Source organism: Porites lutea, chromosome 2 (genome assembly GCF_958299795.1).
Source record: "Porites lutea chromosome 2, jaPorLute2.1, whole genome shotgun sequence".
NCBI lineage: Eukaryota > Metazoa > Cnidaria > Anthozoa > Scleractinia > Poritidae > Porites > Porites lutea.
In genome coordinates this window covers 39,508,924-39,531,909 of record NC_133202.1, presented here as the reverse complement: position 1 = coordinate 39,531,909, position 22,986 = coordinate 39,508,924, and the positions used below count along the sequence as shown (strand labels likewise).

The 22,986-nt window shown below is 38.9% G+C and overlaps 1 pseudogene; it reads left to right on the top strand.

Moving 5' to 3' along the window:
- The first annotated feature begins 384 nt into the window (after nt 1–384).
- LOC140926190 (uncharacterized) lies at nt 385–22,205 on the top strand (annotated as a pseudogene).
- The last annotated feature ends 781 nt before the right edge of the window (nt 22,206–22,986 follow it).

Below are 22,986 nucleotides of genomic sequence, written 5' to 3'. Positions count from 1 at the left end.
TGAGGATGAGTTTGATGTTGGCCCCGTGCAAGCTTGGTTGACGCAATTGGTCAAGGCGAGCCAGGGTATAAAACAAAGTGCCTCTCCTGGAGGACCCTCCAGACCCGCTAGAAAACCACGCGTACCACCCAAACCCATTATCACCCCAAGTGCCAAAAAGAAACTTCGATTCACTCCTGAGGTGAGCTCCGAAGAGTTGGCTCAAGAGTTACCCTTTTCAGACACGCACGGTGCAGAGCCTTGGGATACACCCAGTGAACGTGTGGAATCTATCAAGAAAGCGGTCAAGCGCAGCATTCGCAAAAAAGCCACCGACGCAGCCCAAAAGAAAGCAGAAAGTCTGGCCAAGAAAGCCTTGGAGTGGAAAACGTGGAAAACCCCGTGATGAGACGGACCAAGAGACGTCGTGTCGCACCTCAAACCCGTCGGAAACGTCGACGTTCGCAACGTGGGGGCAAGTTATTTGATGTTCAAAAGTTATTGACCAAGACGGGCATAGAGTTTCATTGGCCCGGTTATCAGTATATGGGACCTGGGACTCATTTGGAAAAACGATTAGCCCGCGGTGACCCAGGCATCAACAGGTTAGACAAGATTGCTAAAGCCCACGACATTGACTATGCTAGAGCCAAAAACTTGAAGGACAAATGGATGGCCGATCGCAAGATGATTGCCAAGATCGATAAACTGCCAGGTCGGAAAAGTCTGACGGAAAATATTGTCAAAAATATCATGAAAGCTAAACTCAAGTTGGGCATGTAATCATATTGTTGTTATCCTTATCAATAAAAGAGATTGTTTATGCCAAATTCTACTCAGTGTGGTGTTGTAGTTTTATTTCCCCGACAAACACAATGTTTTTTCATACAATCTAGATGCAATGCACAATTCCCTACTGCATTTGCATTCTACCAGTATTGGTCGACTTAAACCCATAAAAAGGACTTAAGAGCAATGAGTAAAAAATACTTCACTCAAACAACGAAAAAAGTTGCTGATGAGACAACGTGGAGGAACAGCATCATGGAAAGTATTGCAAGATGTTTGTCACTGCCTTTACCGATAAAAAGATGCCGCAAATGCAAAGAATATAAAAGAACTATGGCTAATCTGGTTCAAATCATACAAGAACAAAACCAACAACTGCAAAACCTACAACGTCAACTGGATTTCACAAAGGCACAATACCTCGAACAAAATCAACGATTATCTCGTACTCAAGAAAAATTCCTTTGCCACACCTGTTTAGTCAATTTTAAAAAACCCAACACCAACTGTGAACTTTGTCCTCAGTGTTCTCAAATACTACCAAAATGAAGTCCTCACGATTCCAGCAGAAGAAGAAATGGGGAACTTGATGAACCTATACAACCAAAACAAGTCGATTTGCCAATGGCTTGCAAAGGATTGAGGAGGAAGTGGAACTCTTGCTGGAATTATAAATCATGTCAAGGGCGCGACGTCTCTAGGAAGTCGCACACGTCCCGCCTGTAATGCAAGGTATGACAACAAGAATGTATTAAAACCAACCAAGTGATTTTTATTGGCCATACAGTGTGTTTTTTTCTTGACTTCCGTTCCTCTCCGAGGACCTGGGGAGCAGTCGGGGATGGTCACGTGATCAATTCACGTCAAAAGCAATCTGATGGGTTTCTTTCTTGACTTCCGCTCGCGCTGTACGCGACAATGATCGATGTTACTTTATGCGCATGCGTTGTTGGACATTCTTCCAAAGAGTTACCACAAGGGTAAGCGTGCAACATCCAACACAAATATAAAGGTCAAGTCATGCCTCCTAGGTTATAAGACAATACCACTAGCTGCTGTTACTTTATGCGCATGCGTTGTTGGACATTGTCACAAAGAGGTACCACAAGGGTGAGCCTACATCATCCACTGCAAATATAAAGGTCAAGTCATCCCTCCTAGGTTATAGGACAATGCCCTAGCGAATGTTACTTTATGCGCATGCGTTGTTGGAAATCACCCCAAAAGAGTACCACAAGGGTAAGCCTACAACATCCAACAAAAATATAAAGGCCAGTTATTCCATTGTGCAATAAAGCAGTTGAGGGGTACCATTTCTTGACTTCCGGTCGCGCGGTCACTTCCGGTGACTGGGAAGTCACTTCCGGTCGCGCGGACACTTCCGGAGTCTGGGAGCAACTTCCGGTTGCGCAGTCACTTCCGGTGGACTGGGGAGCAGTTACAAAATACTGCGCTCTGATTGGCTACTACCATTGACAGCCAGAAAGGTCACGTGACCCTATGACGTCAAAAACATGCAAATTAGGTCACGTGACCTCTATTCCCCAATACCTCTATTGACTTTCTCGCGCTCTGATTGCCTACTACCTATAGGAGCCACCATTACTACTGCAAGGGAATCGGGAATAAAACTTCTCGTCTAATTGACAATCTGTAGGCGTCTTATCAGAGGATTAAACAAATTGGACTCCCGCTATGCAGTCGTCCGATCGATTTTGTTTTATCGTTCATAAGATTACAGAATTCATGCAGTCCTACCGGGAGTCCTATTATGCCGGATTATAGACACGTAATGGTCACACCATATTTGCAATTTCACGCAAACAAAAAATCGAAAAGAATGAGGACACTGGGACAATAAACCATTTTACACAGGGGCACCCAACGACAGTTTTCTCCTAAATACATTGATAACACCTTTTAAAGTAAATTAACAAGTAGGGTCTCAAGTATTACACAAGTTACAATTTCAACATTTGTTCTCAGCTATGAGACTTGAAAGGTCCTTCTGAATACTTGTTTTGAAAGCCGATAATGCAGCTAGGTCCCTTTCCTTTTTAGACAGTTTGGACCATAAAAGTGGTCCAAGATATCTAATATAGTGTCTGCCATATTTCACGGTATTGAACCCAGGAATAAAGAAGTCTGAATTTCGAAGGTTTTAACTAGACAACAATACGCTGAAAAGATCGATAATATTCGCAGCTATTAACTTAAAGTTCACTTTGTACATGAGGATTGCGATATCCTGCAGGGGCAGTATTGACCAAATTTATACTAGAGACGAATTATGACAAAATGAAATTCTTGTAATTCATTTGTTTGATTTTGGCGGAGGGATCAAAGACTAAAAATGTCGTCAGAATTTAAATTTACCATCAATTAACTTTTACATTTAAAGTTTCTGAAACTCAACTCACAATACACACTTCCGAGTGTATTTCATAGACACGTCTTTATACGTTTGACTGCCTTTTGCATCAGTTCAAACAAAAAACAAGAAATCCCACCGGATTTTAGACAGCGACAGGTACTTCAAGAGCGCGTATTCAAGTGTTAAAGGTAATGGAACTAAACGGTTCGATTCGCAGTTCTAACTCTCATGAGTCGCTTTAGGAACTTAGATCGCGTAACTTGTATGCTTGCACTTATGTCAGCGGAAGGCGATAAGGATTCAACCTCTTTAAAGGTAAAAGGAATTAAATGGTTCGATTTGTTGTTCTAACTCTCATGAGTCGCTTTAGGAACTTAGATCGCGTAACTTGTATGCTTGCACTGACGTCTGCCTCACACGCCAACAAAGCCACACAAAATGTAGAAAACAATTGCTTAATGTTCCCAGGGTAGATCATACTATGTAAAAGAAGCCTGTAGGTGGCGAAGGCACCTAGCTAGCTAACTCAAGTTGCTGAAGTTAACGTTAGTAAAATAAATATCAGTATGTTACCAAGCCAATTAACACTGGGCAGCTACCTATTTTTGTCTTGAAAGCGTCTGAAAACTCGATTTGTCGGGTAGTTTGTTTGGAAGTTTAGAAGTTTGTTTCGCTGTTTTACCAATTCCCAGTTCCCGCCACGTAGCACCCTATCCAACATGCTTGCAAATTAAAATGGCGGCCAAAAAATTTTTTATCCGAGAATGTTGTGAGCGCTAGAAAGTAAAAATCTATGACTCTTTCTGAACACGCTTTAAAAGGAAATGTCGCGATAAACTTGTTAAAGAGTTTCTTAGCATTCTTGAATCTGCGACCTCTTGGTTAGACATTCGTGAATATTTTGTGTGAGGTTGGCAGTCGAGAGTCGGATACGAGTGCGAGGGACAGTTTCATAGTTTCTGTAACCAGGCGCCCGACGTCAATTTTCGGAAAATATCTGTTCGGAAGACGATTTGAAATCTAGAATTTTCGGAACATTTATTGTAAAATTTCTTGCTTGCCTGCCTCTCCTAGGATTTTCGAATATCTAAAAAATAGTATAATTGGCCATTTTTAACAGATCTTTACCCTATAAAGGTCACCTAGAATTTTCGGGAGCCTTTTTCCTGGCTGAAATTTTCGAAAAGGTAAGTTTTGATCCCTATACTTTTTGGATCACTAGACTTTCAGCTAGGAAATCCGAACAGATGAAGAATTTTTAGAGGAGAAAAATATGCCTTTATTATATAAACACCAATGAAATACCGGGTGAGCTTTCGCGCGAAAACTTGGTATCTTCACATGTGAAAATATCACCCTGGCTACATAATAAATCGCGCCTTTCACACCAAAAAGCTGTTAAAGGGAAAAGGTTTGGTAGTTCATTGGTGTTTATATAGTAAATAGAATATTACATGGCCTCTTGGAGATACGAAATTTCTCTTCGAGTGTTGAAAAAATAATTCACTCGTTCGCTGCGCTCACTCGTGAGATATTTTTCAATACTCGAAGAGAAATTTCGTATCTCCGAGCGGCAATGAAGTTCATAGCATTTTAAAGTAGATTGGTTATTATCTTTTTATCGGTTTACACTTGTAAAGTTGGCTGAAAAGCCAGTTTAATGGAGACAACTAACAAGCTAAGCTATACTACTACTACTATTAGAAGAAGAATTATTAGCCAATGGCCGTAAGGCAAGCAGCTCCCTTCTTCCGATACCTATATAATTCCAAACGTAGTCTTAAGAGACACTGTTGTTTTAGTTTACTAACAGAAGAAGACTGTCCTTAGCAATAGCATCAGTGCAATGTGGCGCATATCAGGAGCCATCCTGTGTCTTCTATATGAATTACATACTGACTTCATCTGCTTCATTCCTTTGAATTTTTATTAGGATTATAGTTTGTTTATACAGTCAACGCTCTCGTAAGCGACACCTCGGTAAAGTGGTCTTAAGTGGTCTTAACTAGAGCTGGTTGTTTACGAGATAGGGTCTTGCATAAAAAGCGAGGGCGGTCCCTCAAGAGCTGTTAGAAAAGCTTTGTATATGTTGTTACTTGAGTTTCCAATTACTTAGGCTAATGGCATTTTACTAATATTACTACAAAGATTTTTAGTCAACGAGGCATTAGCGTTTATGTTCTCTATCGCTCTAAAATGTCCCTTTTTACTACGTATTTACAGAAACTCATAAGGGGTTGAAACGTGTAACTCTCATATGTTTGCTTTGTCCGATGCTCGTAATTATTCATTTTCGAAAGCACCATATTTGGAATGAGAAGTAGAGATAACTGACCAATCAAACTTCGTAAACAACGTGACATAATTTTCCTTCAGGTTCCCGCGCCCGCTTAAAAAAATGGCCGACAAACGGGGGAAAGCTTTCAAAGCCGAGAAAGCTTTCAAAGTTTGAAACCAGGAATATTACCAAAACACTGAGCAGGATATTATTGCCTTAACACCCGGGCCAAATGTAACATTGTGAAACCCATTGACGGCCTCGCAACTTCTTGAAGTTGTCACTTCAAAAAACGATACCTCGTTGACCCTCTGCACAGTAAACTTATACTGCAAATTTAAAAGTCTAGAATAAACAGTGAAAAATATTTTCGAATAAAATTCATTAGCTGCGTATCGAAAGTGTCCAAAACCTGAACCTGACATCTTCGCAAAAAGTGATGCTTGTAATGAATGTGAGAAGCATTTTAAGAGCTTAAATTAAACTTAGATGTTGTAGTTACGATCGTGTTTTGAGCTAATTTTATGAATGAACAAACTCAAAACAATAGACAGAGAAGCCGTTTCTTGAAAATTTTTATTCAAAATCCAAAAAGTTAATCCTTTAAAGCAATTCGGAAAACACTATCTGGATCGTGGATCCGTTCACGCAAGTGACATCGGCTAAGCACATGGCAAAATTCAACACAAAATCCATCTGAAATCAGGGCACATTTTGCAATTTTTCTTTAGCGCTGAAGAGAAAAATTTATGAAACGTCTATGAAACATTTAAAAATACATAAATTTCCTTTCAAAAACGTAATTTTCTTGGCCATAGAGTGCAAAATGTACCTGAAAATTCAGCAAAAACTTCGCTGACTTGGTTGCATTTAAAACAGACCATGGGCTCCGCCGTGAAGAAAACAAGGTTGAATTCCTCGAAGGACGATTTCTTGATAAAAAGCCTCCCTTTCTCCACAAAAAGAAAGCTGAGCATTCTTTTGAACTTTCTCTTTCCATTTTTTGTCTTTTAACGGTGTATTTTCAGTCTTGAAATGCAGAACTCTTGTGTTAAAACATCTGCATGGTGATCGTGCAGCAGCCATTTTGTTGAAAATAGATATCCGTCAGTAAGATTTCCAAATATGGTCAAAACTAATATTCACGAGCATTGAACGCGAGTTACACGTTTCAACCCCTTATGGGTTTCTGGTATTTACTGATTGGTTTTTTACGTATTTACTGGTCGGTCTTTGACCGGACTATTTCCTCACAGCTGTGAGGAAATAATAAGGTTGGTAAGTGTTTCAGGGAAGTTATGATAACGTACTTGTTTCCTGGAGATATTCCTAGGGAAAATGTACTGAATCTGATTTATTCCTACGCAACTGGTGAATCCTTTTCAGAAGTAAACTTTAGAAATAGCTTCCACGAAGCATGTAGCTGAGTCGGGGAATTTTGGGCACAGCTCGTGTTTCTTTAAATTAATTTGATATCGTTAGTGATTTGTGGTCAGTAAATGAAACGAGAAAGATAGAAAGAAAGGGACTCCTTGTTTTGGCTTGCATGAGAAATTTATGTATTTAATATGGAACGAACCGGAAAACCATGTCAGATTTAAAATAGTTCATGCAGTTGTTGGAGTTGACCATATTCTGCAAAGTTTTAAGCCAAGTAGCCTGAATTTCAGACGATTGGTTCGAGTCGTTTTTATTACTGCCTCAGCAATGTTATTGCTTTAGAAGCTGTAAGTTGATGTGTTAAAAACTTTGTACTTACGTGAATATTCCGGTCTTAAGATTCTCGTACTTTTTTATTGACTCAATTAATTGGTAAAAGGACTTCGTGTCGTACAATTCAGGGTAATCAGGCTCCTAATTTGAAATTTCAAATTTCGCCAAATTGCTTCTTAAACTGTGCTTCACTCAGTCCAATTACCATTACTAAAATTTTAATCCTTCATTGCAATTATCTTACTTTAGGTTTTTTAGAGTATAGTTTTATTCAGTCGTAGCTGGATCTCTGAGGAAAGGCTCAACATATTATAAACTGCAGTCACCGTATTTCCTCAATTACGCACCCACTCTCCATTAAGCACCCTCTCCCTAATAAGCGCCCAACCTTAGGACAAAATGTCAGACAAGCACCCCCTCGAATAAGCGCCCACTTCCCCTCCCCCGTCACTTTCTTTTAGTGTGGGGATACAAAGAAACCTGTTTTTATTGCTACTTTATGGATACCTCGGTGTGTAGCCTGTACACATGGGACTAAGATGCGCTTGATTATCAACATTAGAACTTAGTAAGCGCCCTCCTTCAAATAAACGCCCATCTTTTTAGCCGATCGAAATTTTAAATAAGCCTCCGGGCGTTTATTCATGGCAATACGGTACTTGTTCCTAGACAAGAAAACTCAACCTGCTTGCTAAACTCTGGGTTAAACGACTTAAACTTCACCATCTTTCGAGGAACTGAGCCCAGAGACATTTAGCGTTTTGCAATACCCCTACCAAATGTGTTAAGAATCTTTCAGTTAGATCTAATTAGCAGTTAATGAATGAGGCTGAATAGGATATGAAGAATTAAGCAGATCGAGGAGTCGAGGAGGGTGTTATCCGAGGCAGAAAAAAAAAACGGCAGAGAGGGTAGAAATGATTAGTTGTAAAATACTCTCAGCAGTGAGAACAGTTTTGGACCCTCCAAAATTCCTGCATCCACTCCCAAATCATACTTTCCTCACCAAACGCTAAACAGGTTTTCACCATTATAATATTTTAAGGTGGCTCGATGGGGTTTTTCAGGGACAATTCCTCCCAAGTTTGAACATTAATTATGTCTTCATTAACAAAGATTTGGAAAAATGACCTTTCTGGATTTATTGCTAGCAATTATTAGTAGTCTGTTTCAACTGATCCTTGTTAAGTTATTAATTGTCTTTTTTGGTGTGTGTGTGTGTGTGTGTGTGTGTGTGTGTGTGTGTGTGTGTGTGTGTGTGTGTGTGTGTGTATGTGTGTGTGTGTGTGTGTTTATAATATGCTCCCGTGGGGTTTTACTGCAGAGCTAATTTGTATGCAACGGTGGTCTTGTGAACTCGCATATTTAACTGACTAATGGTGCGTGAAACGCTGAGACTTCAATAGTTTTTCAGTTCCTTAAGATAGATGGGAGAAAACGCGGTTCTGTAATAGTCAGACAAAATTGAAATAGAGCGTTTTCAGCTCCACTTTATGTATATGTGTTTGTATATTTATATTCGAGTTTTAGAGCTAAATAAGAAGACATAAACTAAATTGAAATAAAGATTTTTTAACTCCACTTTCTGTATGTGTTTTGTTTATATATCCGAGTTTTATCGCTAACTAAGATATAGGAAGCCGTTTCTCGTGTTGCTAGGGGATCGCTTTCTTATTCCTTTTGATAGACGGTCTGAAAACCGAGCTCAAGTTACTTCACGGGCAAGCTTGTGCCTATTGTAGTATTTTCTCATTAGTAAACCTATACCGAATTAGTATGCAGGAAGACACTGACTAGGCACTTTATTAGTATAGAGGAACGCACTTCTTTCCGCAGTGACGTCATTAACTAGGCACTTGCTAGGCACTGACTAGGCACCAAAGGGGGTTAAATTTGCTGAAGCATGACTACTCAGGGTCATTATTAAAGGAAAACGTGTTACCGAACGTCACTGTTCAGACATTTGTGGAAACAAGTTACACTTGTGATTTTAACTTTGCTGTACTTGACTCCCAGAATTCAAGTTATTTTTTTGTAAACAAAGTGACCGTTTAATACAGGTGAAAACAATAAAATCAGCACTTTGAGACCTTAGAAAGGGTGAGCACGTCCGCTTAATGAATAGAGGTAAAGTTTACAGTAAGTAAGGGAAGCGATTTCCGGGACTTTGATACGTGACCGCTTACTAGAGGCCTAGGGTGACCGCTTAATAGAGGGTCGCTTAATACAGATTTGACTGTATATTGTAATGAGAGCTCTTAAGTGGAACGTATTATGATAGAAATGATGATAAGTCAAAAGAACGGACTGGACCCAACCTTAATTCTCCAGTCAGTAAATGATGTGACTAATTGTGATAAAAAAAGAAACACTTTTTTTCAGTTTTTATAAAGTATACGCAGTTGATCCAACCCAGATTGAATCCAGGGATCAAAAACATTCACGGGATCAGGGATCAAGTTTTGCAACAATTTTGGGATCAGGGATCAAAATTTAAGGCCTAAATGTGCGATCAGTTGGCAAAAAATATACCTTGTTACGACCCTGCCTATCGGCCGAATTTATACTAGAGACGAATTATCCGTCTAGACGGATAATTCGTCTCTAGTATGATTAAACAAGACAAAATGAAATTATTGTAATTATTTAATTTTGTCGGAGGGATCAAAGACTAAAAATTGTCGTCAGAATTTAAATTTACCATCAATTAATATTTACATTTAAAGTATCTGAAACTAACGCACAATACACACTTCCGAGTGTATTTCCTAGACTCGCCTTTATACAACAATACACACTTCAGAGTGTATTTCCTAGACTCGCCTTTATACATTTGACTGCCTTCTGTATCAGCTCAAACGAAAAGCAAGAAATCCCATCGCATTTTAGACAGCAACAAGTACTTCAAGAGCGTATTCAAGTGTTAAAGGTAATGGAAGTAAACGGTTCGATTTTGTCTGTTTTATAGAGAGGCTTTCGGTTTTTTGAGTAGTCACTTTTAAGAGGTTCGTCATTTTTATAAGATCCAGTGACCATCAATATCTTGTTGCTGTGGGTGTTTAATGCATACAATTGTTAATAATAATTTTTTTTGATGATGATAATCATTTTTCAATTTCAGTTTTCCAAACCTTGGTATTCAACATGTAACAAGGAAGAGTGTACGTGTCTAAAGTGTTGATGGATCGATACATTAAACTTCAGACACTCCACACAGCAACTCTCAATGCACTAACAGTGGACAGCAAGGGGTTTGATGCGGACACAGCGATAAGTTATCAAGGTTTAGCTGATGGTGATCTCTCAGAATTTAATAAAAATGTGGCTGAAGCAATTGGAGGTGAGTTACAAAAATTTAAAATGGATAATTATAATGTACAGTTTACTTCAAACCCTGTACCCTTAACAGTCTGCTAATGTAACGCAATAATTTATTACACAAATAAAAAATTTTAAGAAAAATGCAAGTTTGTGATATTTTCTTACAAACTTATTTCAGTTGGCATACATACATTTGTAACACTAGCATTGGACTTTTAATCAAAATGTCCCCTGTACAGACCTGCCCCCTCAAGTTGTTGTTTTGTTTTTGGTCTTTTTTACTTAATGTTGGTTTTGACATCTAAAAAATAAATGTGAGAAATGTGTATGTTACAGTTCAAAATTAAAAATTTTTTAAACCTAGGTTGATTCTCATCAAGTTTCCTTGTCTTCTAGGGCCAAGAGTTTTAAAATGGCTGTATATCTTGTTCATCTTAATTAGCCAATTAACACTAAACAGTTCCTGTCATTTTGAAACGAAACAGTAAGTGGCTTCTCCCACAACAGGTGCAGGGTAACTGAGTTCTATTTATCTGATTCACAGGGGAGGAGTCACGCAAAGTGCGACAGATTCTTTGCAAAAAAAAAATCACATAAAAAAAAAAAAAAAACAGTAGATTTATCTAGCAATCTTTGTGGCATTACAGGTGTGGTATGCAGTCCCTAATGAAAGGGTTCCCAAGTCTCCACCAAAATAGTAGGCTAGGTGGGGAGGGAGGATGCGTGTATACAGGAGGGTTGTGTGTAGAAAGCGGAACAAAAAAGTTAGATGTTAAGATTAGCACTGATTATGAGGGACGGGCAAGCTGCAAAGAAGTAATGTCTACCTCAAAGAGGTGCCAATAAAAACTAGCTGAAAAAAAAAAAAACTGAAATCCTAAAAAAGAATTTATAAAGATAGGATTAAATAAAATAAATTAGTTGAAAAATCAACAAAAGAAGATTTGAGTTTCAAAAGTTTACTTAGATGTTAGAATAAGAATTAGTATTGAGGGAGTGGTAAACTGTCAAACAGCTATATCAACCTGATTTACAGAGGAGGAGTCACGCAAAGTGCGACAGATGGTGGAGGGGCAGAAGACTAACATGAATTTAAGCGCTGTACGACTGTGCTTTCAAGCCTACCTTCCTGATGAGAGTGGCTGCTTCACTAAAGCATTGCCACCTTGTATCTCAGATCCAGTTTATGATTCAAGTAAGATGATCGTAAAGCCTTATTCATACATGAACAAAAATGCTTGCAAATATTATTTATACGTCTATATCCTATTCTCCAATTGATGCTTGAATTTTTAGTGTCAGCTTCTCCTGGATGTTTTTTAAAACATAATAAACCTTAGTGTTCATAGAACTGGGTCATTTTTATGCCCCCTATCTCCCCACATTGGCAATGACCTATTGTCGCTTTCTCTTTGTCTCCGTAGTTGCTATTGTGGTGAGGTTTTTTGCTGTAGTCATAGGACATGCATTGTGCAGATTGTTTGTTATATAACCCTTGGCTGTTTTTTCCAAATCAGACGCCCTATCAGCCTCCAATCTGAAGATTTGTCGCATGGATCGCAACTCTGGATGTGTTACAGGAAATGATGAGGTCTACCTGCTTTATGACAAAGTGCAGAAAGGTATGTCATTTTAAAGTTTTTGTACATGTCAGATGACAAGACAGAGTGATTCCTAAACTGTCTTTCTAGATTTTGTCAATATTATAATTAGCACCCGACTATCAAAGCATACATGTAGGCATTAGTCACTGAATCATGGTTTCTGATGCCTGTGAGTTTGGGGGCAGGGAGTGGGTACTCCATGATCAGTGTTATGGTATGGCATCCTGGAACCCTTGGTCTACACCAGACCATGTTATATTATTACTCTATTCCCCAGGTTAACCAGTAATAGTTGTTGTGAACTCTTTGACTCTAAAATCCTTATCACTCATGTGTTTCTTATGTTTTGTGTATGTCTCTAATGTGTTGCAGACGACACTGAAGTTGTGTTTTATGAGACTGACCCTAGTACTGGCAAGAGGTCATGGGAAGCTCAAGGAATCTTCTCTCCCACAGACGTCCATAGACAGGTGCAGTTTATTGGCAAAAAAGATTATTTAAAATAGCCTGTTTGTTAAACTTTGATGATTGGAGAAATTGGATAACATCTGTAATAAATTATATTCTCAATTCGGTTTCAAGGTCCCAAGTTTTTCAACTCGCCAAATTGTGAAATTCCAAACTATGAAAGTATTGGTTTGTTTGGCATAAGACGTGAAAAGAACTCCTTCTTTCTTGGTGACATGCATATACTCTTTGTTGAGCTACATACTTTTTCTTTTCTTTTCTTTAATTTTGTAATAATTCATTTTTCATTCAGTACCCTTAATTCACATGGTGTAACCCATATTCTCAAAAAGCCTATAGTTCATAAGCCCCCTGGCTTCTAATACGTTTCCTTTTAATTGCCATTACCAAGAGCCATACATTACAATTAATTTTGAACATTTGAAAAATAATTTAGAATAGTGTCTAACATCTTTAATATTTTATAAATTTATTGTATATTGTGAATTAAAAATGGTTGCATGGTAATGTAAATGAATGAATGAACTATTATAGGTTGCCATAGTGTTCAAAACGCCGGCATACTGGAATGTTGCTACTGAAAGTCCTGTTAAGGTTCATCTTGAACTGAGGCGGAAGTCAGATCAGGAAACCAGTGAACCTGTGGAGTTCACTTATGAACCACAGATGTTTGGTATGTGGCTCAGATTAAGGCAGAGTTCTTCAGCTGTTGATAACAAAAGTTTTCACAGTGTCAGGGAAAATTGTTTAATTGTGTAAAAAATGAGCGACGATTTTGATGGTCAATAATTATTTATCATCATTCATGTCCTGCAAATTCAAATGTGTGGACATTTATTTTGCATTAAAAAGAAAACATGTGGACAGAATAAGGTGCGATTTGCGATCCATAACTTACTGCACGGACCAAAATTCTGCAGCTCGAAATCTTTTCATCTCGAAACAATGATGAGTAGTAGAACCTTATAAGTATAGATCTGTAAACCCTGAGGGCTTGGATGTTGACTTCGTCCTTCCACATTTTAGCCAGTACCTGTGTTTATTTGAGAACGAAACTGATGAAAACATTTAGCGAAAGGAAATACTTCTCACGAAGAAAGGCAAAGGAGGCCCTCGAGAAGGCCGCGAATGTCGCAAGAATCGCAAAAGTATCAAGACTTTTTTACTTGCAATAGAAAAGACAGGAAAACAAATATCGCAAGATTAGCGAGAGTAACAAATTTTTTAATGAATAACAAATTAAGCAAAAAAAAAAAAGACCTCTAAAGTTAAATGGCAAAGACACCTTTGACAAGGTTGCAACCAACAAAAATTGCAAAAGTAACAAGGAACTGCTATGTTTGGAACAATCGGGAACATAATTGACATTAAATTTGTTATTCTTTATGTAGAACACAAAAAATTCTTGTTACTTTTGCGATTTTTGCGAAATCTGCGGACTTCTGGAGGGCCTTCTTTTCCTGTCCTCTTGATAAGTCGAGAATTTTGTGAAATTGGTTATTCGTGCTATTCTTGCGATATTTGTTACCGCGTCTTTTTTGATAACAAGAAACATTCTTGTTACTTTTGCGAAATTTGCGGACTTCTCGGGAGCCTCTTTTGCCTTTCTTTTGCATAAGACTGAAGTTTTGTCAAATTTGCTTTTCTTGCTTTTTTTTTGCCATATTTGCAAGTAAGGGTCTGACAGTATTTTCTTGCGAATTGTTTTTTGCTAAAATTGCGATTTTTCAATCCTGGATATATCTCGTGTTTTTTACAAAGACCAACGAAAGAAAGATGGAAGCGACCTCGAGCCAGACACAGTCTCCAGTTTCCGAAATACTCCAGCGTTACATTGGCCAGCAAAAACTTACAGTGCTCTTAGTGTTGACCGAGAAAATTTTTCAACATGGTGCATTTGATTCCACTTTAACGGAAAGCCTAGTTAATGTGAGCCGATAAAAACTTTTCTTTTTTGACTCCTGTCAAATGACTGTCAAATCGTGCGTGTGTCCTGCACTTGCTTCCTGTTCCCCAAACAGGAAGCCATATAATAAACATCTTATTAGCCTCGTTTTCTCGTACTGCCTTTTAAATAATAGATCCTCGTCTTTTCCATCGATTAACGGCCCAAGCGCGAAGCCAGTCCGTAATTTAGAGCACGGACCGAGAACTCGGCCAATAAAAGGTATTTATTCCCCGAATGGGGGGTGGAACAAGTCATGTATTTCCTTTCAAAAACGTTATTGTTGCAGAGTTTAATTAATTTGCAGCTGATTATCAGACTCTTTCGTTTGATTTATTTCGGTGATGAACTCTTTCAAGAAGTGTGGTCCAATATTTTCATGTTGATTTGGTTTATGATTAATTTGACATGCTTCATGGTTTTATATGTGAATTTCATAGCCGAGGCTTCCTTAGCGTACTATAGATAATAAAATAGTTTCATTATTGAATGGAAAGAGTTGGTTTTAATAAGATGTAAATATACTATTTTTTTAGACAAAGAGCAGATTGGTGGTAAAAGACGGAAGGTGATTCCTCATTTCTCAGACTATTTTAAAGGGAGAGACAGTGGCCCAAGCAGCGTCGGTGATACTGGTGGAGTAGAAGTATTTGATAGTTTTGCATCCTTTGGCTCAGTTCCAGTCCTTGTTTTGATGGATTTTCAGCCTCGTAATCAAGGTGAGCTAAACAGTAACTTTTTATGAACAGGATGAAATCTGACGTTGTTTTCTCTGCAAGCGGAACCATGGCACGTTTAAAATTTTCGACCCCTTTTTCCCTCGTTGTCACTTAAAAAAACAGATTCTATGTTACCTTGCGTCTTTCTAGTAACAGATCACAGATGATGTCAAAATGTAGGAAGAACAGAAAAGTGGTCACCAATGTTTTTCCATCTTGCAGCTACCGAGTTTGGTCATGCTAAGCAGCTTGGCCCCTGTATTCGCCGTTTCGATCCAGGGGCGGGAAATTTAAGTGGCCATCACACAATCAACGCGAAATTGAGGGAGGGTCAACTCAGCAGGATCTAAAATGGGGTCTCACGATACTTGATACTTTTAAACATACACAGGACGAAAAATCAAGTATCCGTAAACTTAAACGTGGCAGAAACACGTGACTCCGTTGCGGAAACACAGCGGCAAACGCGTGTTTCCGTTAGCGGATACATTACGGTTTCTCATGTTTCCGTCGCTGTGTTTACAACGGAATATACAATCTTTGGAGGATAACTGCAAAAACGAATTTATTCGTGCTCATTATATTCAACCGTGCTCAATAGATTCAATTATTGTTATTATTATTATTATTATTATTATTATTATTATTATTATTATTATTATTATTGGTGTCGAGTCTAACCTTAATAACAATGCAGTGCGTAAAAAAGAAAAATATCTGAACTTGATCAAAGAAATAAGTAGAAATTACAGATATGTGAAATTTGTAAATCTCTCCATGAGCTCCCTGGGCGTTTTCTCCGATGAATGCTCCACGTTCTTAGATACGATGAATGACATTGGTATTGACAAAAAGCAGCAACTTCATATAATCAAGAAAATGATAAAAATAGCTATTAGAGCAACATATTACATCTTTTGTTGTAGAAATAGGAATTGGGATAGCCCAGACTTAATGCAATTTTGATTTCTTTTCTTTTCTTTTTTCTTTCTTTCTTTCTTTCTTTTTTTTTTTGAATAATCCAATCTAAAGAAGCATTTGTAAATTGCCTATACGTAGCGAGATTTACAATTGTACATTCGAAAACACAAATAAAGTGTCCGTTATTGTTATTATTATTAGTAGTAGTAGTAGTATATACACACTCAGTGATCTTGGTGATTTAAGCAATCTGATTGGTTCACTATCTCGGACTATTCAACAATATTCACCTCCTAGCGAGTGGATAATGTGTGAGCTTGGTGTTTTTCCCATTTTTTTAGAGAATGATCTTTTAAAACTCGACAAAATCCTAGGGTTGACACTTTTTAAGGCAAAAAAAGACTTCGAAGGATTCAAAACGACTTTTTTCCATTTACTATAGCTGAGTTTTGACCCGGGGCCCGGGTCAATAACCAGAGTTCAATACCATTAACTGACGTGATACAACTCACTTTGACTCTGAAGATGACTACCGCACAACCGCATAGGTTGTCGAAACGTCAGTCACTGTCAAAAGGAGAGACTATGCTGTCAACAATAACGGTCCCGTTCAAACCTACGTTCACCTGGACGATCATACTCAACCTACTTATGAAGTACTCCAGGGTTCAAACATTTCACGGAAAATTAAACAGTCGTTATTAAAATATTTTGTTGTTTGCTTTGAGGCAGTTGCGCGTGAAATTGATGACTTTTCAAATAATCGATTAAAATATGCGGACGTCTCAGGAATTAGACTTCCGTTTAATTACAACCTCTAAAAATAACTTAAGTGAAATTCACATATCCCGGACAACGCACTAAGATTCCCTGTCTGTCCCATTATTTTCTCTTGATCCTATCAATATGTAGTTTGTTAATATTCTCTTCACTATTTTTTTATTATGTTTTTTCGCCATTGATCATCAAAGATTATTCATTGAGGAAACGACACAGGAGTTTTACGCAGCACAATAACCAGTAAAGGTGGAGCAGTGGTTGGCGGAAGTGTCAAACTAACTTTCCCGCCGGGAGCTGTCGACAATTCCATGTCTGTGCACTTAACATTTGAGGACCCTTCCAAGTTCTATGGACATTTAGTCCTTAAGGATCTTGAGAATGATGTCATGTTTGGCGCTCCCATTATCAAGCTCGAACCCAGTGGTACATATTTCAACAAGCCTTTGACGTTGACAAGCGAGTTAAACATGAATTTTAATCGGCATGACGTTCTCATATTGCACGGCTCAAAGACTGGTGGCGAAAAGATCACCTGGCAAGACATCACTCACAAGTCAAAGATCAACGAAGCAAACACAAAAGCAGTTATAGTAATTGAGCACTTTTCAATCATTGCAATTCTGTACAGATTGAGCAGATTAACTCTGCTTCACACCAAAGACATTGTATCAAGGCTCAACCTTCTAGCATTTAACTACACTTTGTCAGTTTTGGTCAAGAAGAGCAATCCCTCTTCAGTGTATGACGAACTTGCCTTATTGTTTGTTAGCCAAGACATCTACCAAGAGCAATTCTATAGAGAAGACGAGACGTCTTCTGCTTTGATGAAATTAAAGAAAGAAGGGTTCTTAGAGCTGCATGTACGCCCTGGTCAGGAAGAACAAAAGAGCATATACAATAATGAAACACTTCAAATTTATGTTCGAGTTGGAGAAGACTACAAAATAGCCGACAGTCAGCAAGAAAGTACAAGTTTCATCGTCCATTCTTATGATTGGTGGCATGAAGGAAAGGTTTTGAGAATTTCTCTTGAATGGAATAAAGATGTCAGAATTCTGTGTGGGAAGGTCAGTGTACGAGGAGAGTATGGACATGCAGATGAGAGTCATTTCAGCGAAAGAGGTAAATTGGGTAGTCTCAGCTAATAAACATGATAATTTACTTTAAGTGTTTAGATACCAATTGATTGAGTGATCCAAACCTGCTGATGCATCTTTTTTTTTATAGAGGGCGCAACTGTACACAGGCTAATAAATTCATAGTATGTCCGCCTCGCTGTCTGTTTCCTCCTCGCTCCTCGTATGTGGTGGTGGATGTGGTGGGAAAAAACGGAAATGTGGTTGTGGAGGTGGTGGACGAAAAATAATAGAAATAAGCATTGTTTTTAGTTTCCTCTTGAGGCCATAACAATGCTTATGCAAACTTTTGGAGGGACAAGCAAAGAGCATTATGGTATGTCATGGTGTTTTCTGGAGTGGTCAATTGAAATGTTGTGATGGTGGTGAAAGAAGCGTGAAATCACTGAATTATAGGGGAGAAAAAAGGGGTTGCGGAAAGTAAAAAGATTGTTTGGTGCTAGAAAGAGCTAGTTTGCCTTCCCACTCGTTGTGTGCCACGAATCAGTGAACTGGAACTTAAACAATTTGTTGGACAATAAAAGAGGCAGGAAATAGACCTTACATAAATGCGTTACGACTTAGTGATTTAAAGTCATAGGCGACTTAGCGCTTATTCCTTCGACAACACGTATCAAACGATGAGTACTTTTCTTGGGTTTTTTCGTCAACCAATCAAAAAGCAAGAAATTAACCAACGTGGAAATAATTTGTAAACAGGAGCGCTTACCATTTGTACGAAATTTCGGTGAAAAATTTCAGTCAAATGGTACTGGTATTTTTTTGGCACCGAAAACAGGAATGGGATTGAGTTGTACCATTTACAAAATACCAGTAAATTTTTCGCTCTCTCTCGCCATGAAGCCTGGCACTAGTAATCCAGACAAATGGTGAAGAAAATTTCAGTCGTTTCGGTAAAAACGGGAAAAAGGTAATACCTCGAAAGGTATTACCTTGTGTTTTTGGGAAATTTCCACCGGGATTAACCGTTCCATTTCAATTCTCCCCGGAATTTCCGGGTTTTCCATACAAATGGTAAGTGCTCCCTGTCTAGTGGGTTGAACTACCTACCAATAGCGCGTCATATCCAAATGAGGTTTCCCCACAATTTATTCATGAGGTTAAAATAAAGAGGCTATGGCCGTACCCACATTGATATATGGTAGCAGACATGTTCCCAGGTTCCCTCTTCTACCGTTGGAGAGAACCGTGGGAACGAGGGTGATATGGTAGCGCAAGTTAACGAGATTCCATGTCAACAAAGAGGCCTAAAACATTCCTATTATACTACTGTGTTTAGTTAAAAAGAGCACCTATTTGATTCGAAACTCGAAATGGGGTCCAACCAAACTGTAAATTGAAATCAAAGTTAAGAAACAATTTAGACCATACCTTTGCTAGGTTGTTTGAACTAACAAACTAGTTGAAACTCTACCTTATCTATACGTGTACGTGTTCATCGTAACAAGATAAGTCATATCAAGAGCGATTATCTCCGCAATTAGGAACTTTAATTCACCTTACCACGGCTTTAGTTACCGTAGGAAATGCCCTTCAACGTGGTCTGTGTAACCGTATTGTCCAAAATGTGTCTTGCTATGGCAGTAAAAAAAGGTCTATATTAGCAACTATTGAGTGAAAATTGGAAGCGCATTTCTAATCTCATAACCATGCATTTTCTCAACAGAACTGTGTGGTTATGTAAGGAGCCTGTTAGATGTAGAGGGTGCCATTTTTAAGGTTGTTCCAATTGCAGAGTTGCTTGAGATGCCTGGAGAATGCATAAATCGCCTGACAAAATCTCAGAAGGACGAGAACGAACAACTGGAAATCATTTTGCAGCATTGGTCGCAAACGAATAACGTGGTGAAAGATCTTGCCGCTCTCAGAAAAGACCTAGAGAGATTAAAACAAGAAGGTTAGTTGTCCCAAGGTTCCCTTTTGTTTGACAAAGGCGCGAAAGCTACGGATATCCGGACTATTTTAGAAGAAATATACCTGAGTTGTTGATGGGTAACCAGAAATTAGGTGGTAAAGTAGTGCTTGGATACGCTATTCGAAGAAATTTTTGCTAAAAATTAGTGAAAATGTAACGACATTTCGCTAAAAACTAATAACGAATAACAGACGGAATAGTGCAAGGCAGCACAAGAATACTGGGGTCATATTCACAGAAATACTGTTACGTGTCAATAAAAGTAGTTAAAAGTTTAAACAGCCAGTTTATTTTGGTTAAATAGAGTTTCCCTTGTTATTCATTAAACGTTGGCAAATTGAGGTTGTTGAAGTAAATGTTGGGAGTATATCCAGGCTAAGGCCCTGTTTACAAGGAGGGAGGGTAACCCTGGTGCTAGGGTTACCCCAGCAAGATGGTTTTCCTAGCACTCGCACATTTCTTCTTTTTTTACACGACATGTTTACAAGGCAGGTAGGGTTACCCTAGCGCTAGGGTAACCCTACCTGAATGCTAGGGTACCCTTGCAAGAGGGTTACCCTACTTGCCTTGTAAACGCTCTGCTAGGGATAACTCGCCTACCCGGGACAACTTTCCTCCGTCATGTGTGACCAGTAATCGTGACAATTTGAACGGAATTTTTCAATTTCTGAGCTAAATTGTAAACATCTGAACAATATAAGGTATTTTCTGTATACGATGATGATATTTTCCTGTTTTTTCGTGACTTTAACGTGTCTTCAATTGAGAACTTCAAGTTTTATTTAAATTCTTGGACGTTACAAAGCATGTCACGCACGACGAAACACGTCAGTAAAGCTGGTAAAGTTGACCTGGGTGTTGCTTGTAAACCAGAGCTAACTTAAACCCGCTTGCAAGGGTAACCCTAGCACAAGGATAACCCTCTCTCCTTGTAAACAGGCCTTAAATAACAGCTCTAGATTTGAGTTCATTGCCTTATGGGTCGTTTTTATACTAGAGGACGCATTATCCGTCTTGACTGGTAATGCGTCTATGGCCGTTTTTATACTAAGGACGCATTATCCATCTGGACGAACTTGGGCAAACATTTTTAGTTCGTCTGGTTATGCGTATGAAGTATAAAGACGGCACAAGACGCGTTATGCGCCTGGACGAACTTTCCTTCGAAATACGCCTTGAGCGACGCATCACGAAAGAAGGTTCGTCTGGACGCATAATGCGTCTTGTTCCCGTCTTTATACTACAGACGCATAACCAGACGAACTACAAAATGTTTGCCCTTTTTTGTCCAGACGGATAATGCGTCCTAAGTATAAAAACGGCCATTCTCCACTGAATGTTTTTCGTCGTTGTCATTAGCTTACAGAGTAACACAAAGAGGACAGATGCATATCAGGCAGTTAAGGCAAGTTGCAACCAAGATCTTGGGCTTACAATACATGCATGATGATTCACAGAACTATTTCATTCGCAATATCTCATCCAATCCATCGATAATCACTGTCCACTTCCTCAAGAAATGAAGAAACGGTACCAAGAGGTTTGTTCGTTGTCTGAAGAATCTACCATCAAAACCTTCCTAATTATTGTCCCTTACCTTATTCAGAACATAAAAGATATCTTTGTTGACCAGAGGATGTCAGACGTTCCCCAAAACGGCCTGAGAGGACTGACTAAGGAAACACTAGATACGTTTGTGTCCAGTGTACGGACGGCCGAAGAAAACAACGGAGTTTCTGAGCTGTTTCGTGATTCTTGCAACATTCTCCAACGACTGTGCATGGAAAACTACGACAAGGAGCCAAACACAGAAATTGAAAAGTGGGGCGAAAGTTTGGCAATGTTATCCATGCTTAACTATTTAAAGCCGTTTTTCCAACACTCTTGTGAGGACATTAGATTGTATAAGAGACTAGAGCTGTTTTCCTGCTGCCTAAGAGAAATCATTGCTGATCGTGATTACGTTGATGAAGTTTTGGTGCACTCGTCGTGTAATGTTTTAATGAGTCTAATTCATTTTGCAAAATTTGACCCGTCAAAAGTGGTGAGATTTGAGTTAAGTGTCTTCTCTACTTGTGTTCCTTGCACTTGTCTCCGTGAGACCATAAAGCACGACAAACTGGAAAACACATACTCTCAGGTGTTTCGTATCAAGAACGAAGGAGACGAGCTTCGGCTCCATGCAGCAGCAAGTGTATACATCGACGGAGAAATTGTGAAGAAAGGAAAAGGGACATTCCAGGCAACGATCACCCTAAATTAGGACTTTTCGTATTTTTTCTTTCTGCGACCTACGTCGACCCCACGTAGTCTACCAGGCTGCAAGATACAAAAGCCGTGCATTAAATGGAATTTCACATATAACTTTCCTAGGTTTGAGCCAAGAGCATTTGTCAGAGAGCAGTTCTGCACGAGAAAGCAGTATGAACGCTCCACCATCTGACATGCAAATCTTTGTTAAGATGATGGATGGAAGAATGATGACAATAATAGTGAACCCGAGCGATTACATCAGGACTGTGAAGGCCGTTATCCACCAGTTATGCCTGTGCCCACCAGACTCACAACGTCTTGTATTTGCGGGCAAGAGACTAGAAGATGATCACAGTCTGAGTTACTACAATATTCAGAGTGGATCAACTCTGCACTTGGTCCAAAGACTTCGTGCTTGTTAGCGCCTAGTGAGTAGTGGTAGTGCCTTCTTTCCAGAGTCCCTTGATCTAGTGGTCGTGGATGAAATATTGCGCCGTCCCCCACAATCTGAACGCATGGACCTGGCTATCGATGCCAGATAGAAAATAGCTACTGGTAGTCAAACAATAGTACCAAGCTACTTGGACTTACGATAAGCAACAACAGTTACATAGAAAGATAACTGAAGTCAGTATGAAAGCTAGTAAGAAACTATACTTTGTAGAACATTGAGAGAGGCCGGACTGCTATGCATGAACCCAAAAGTTTAAGACGGAATCCAACAGGAAATTGAGTACATGTAATTTAAATTTTCAGTGGACAAAATCCTTTTACCAGAATAATTCAAACAA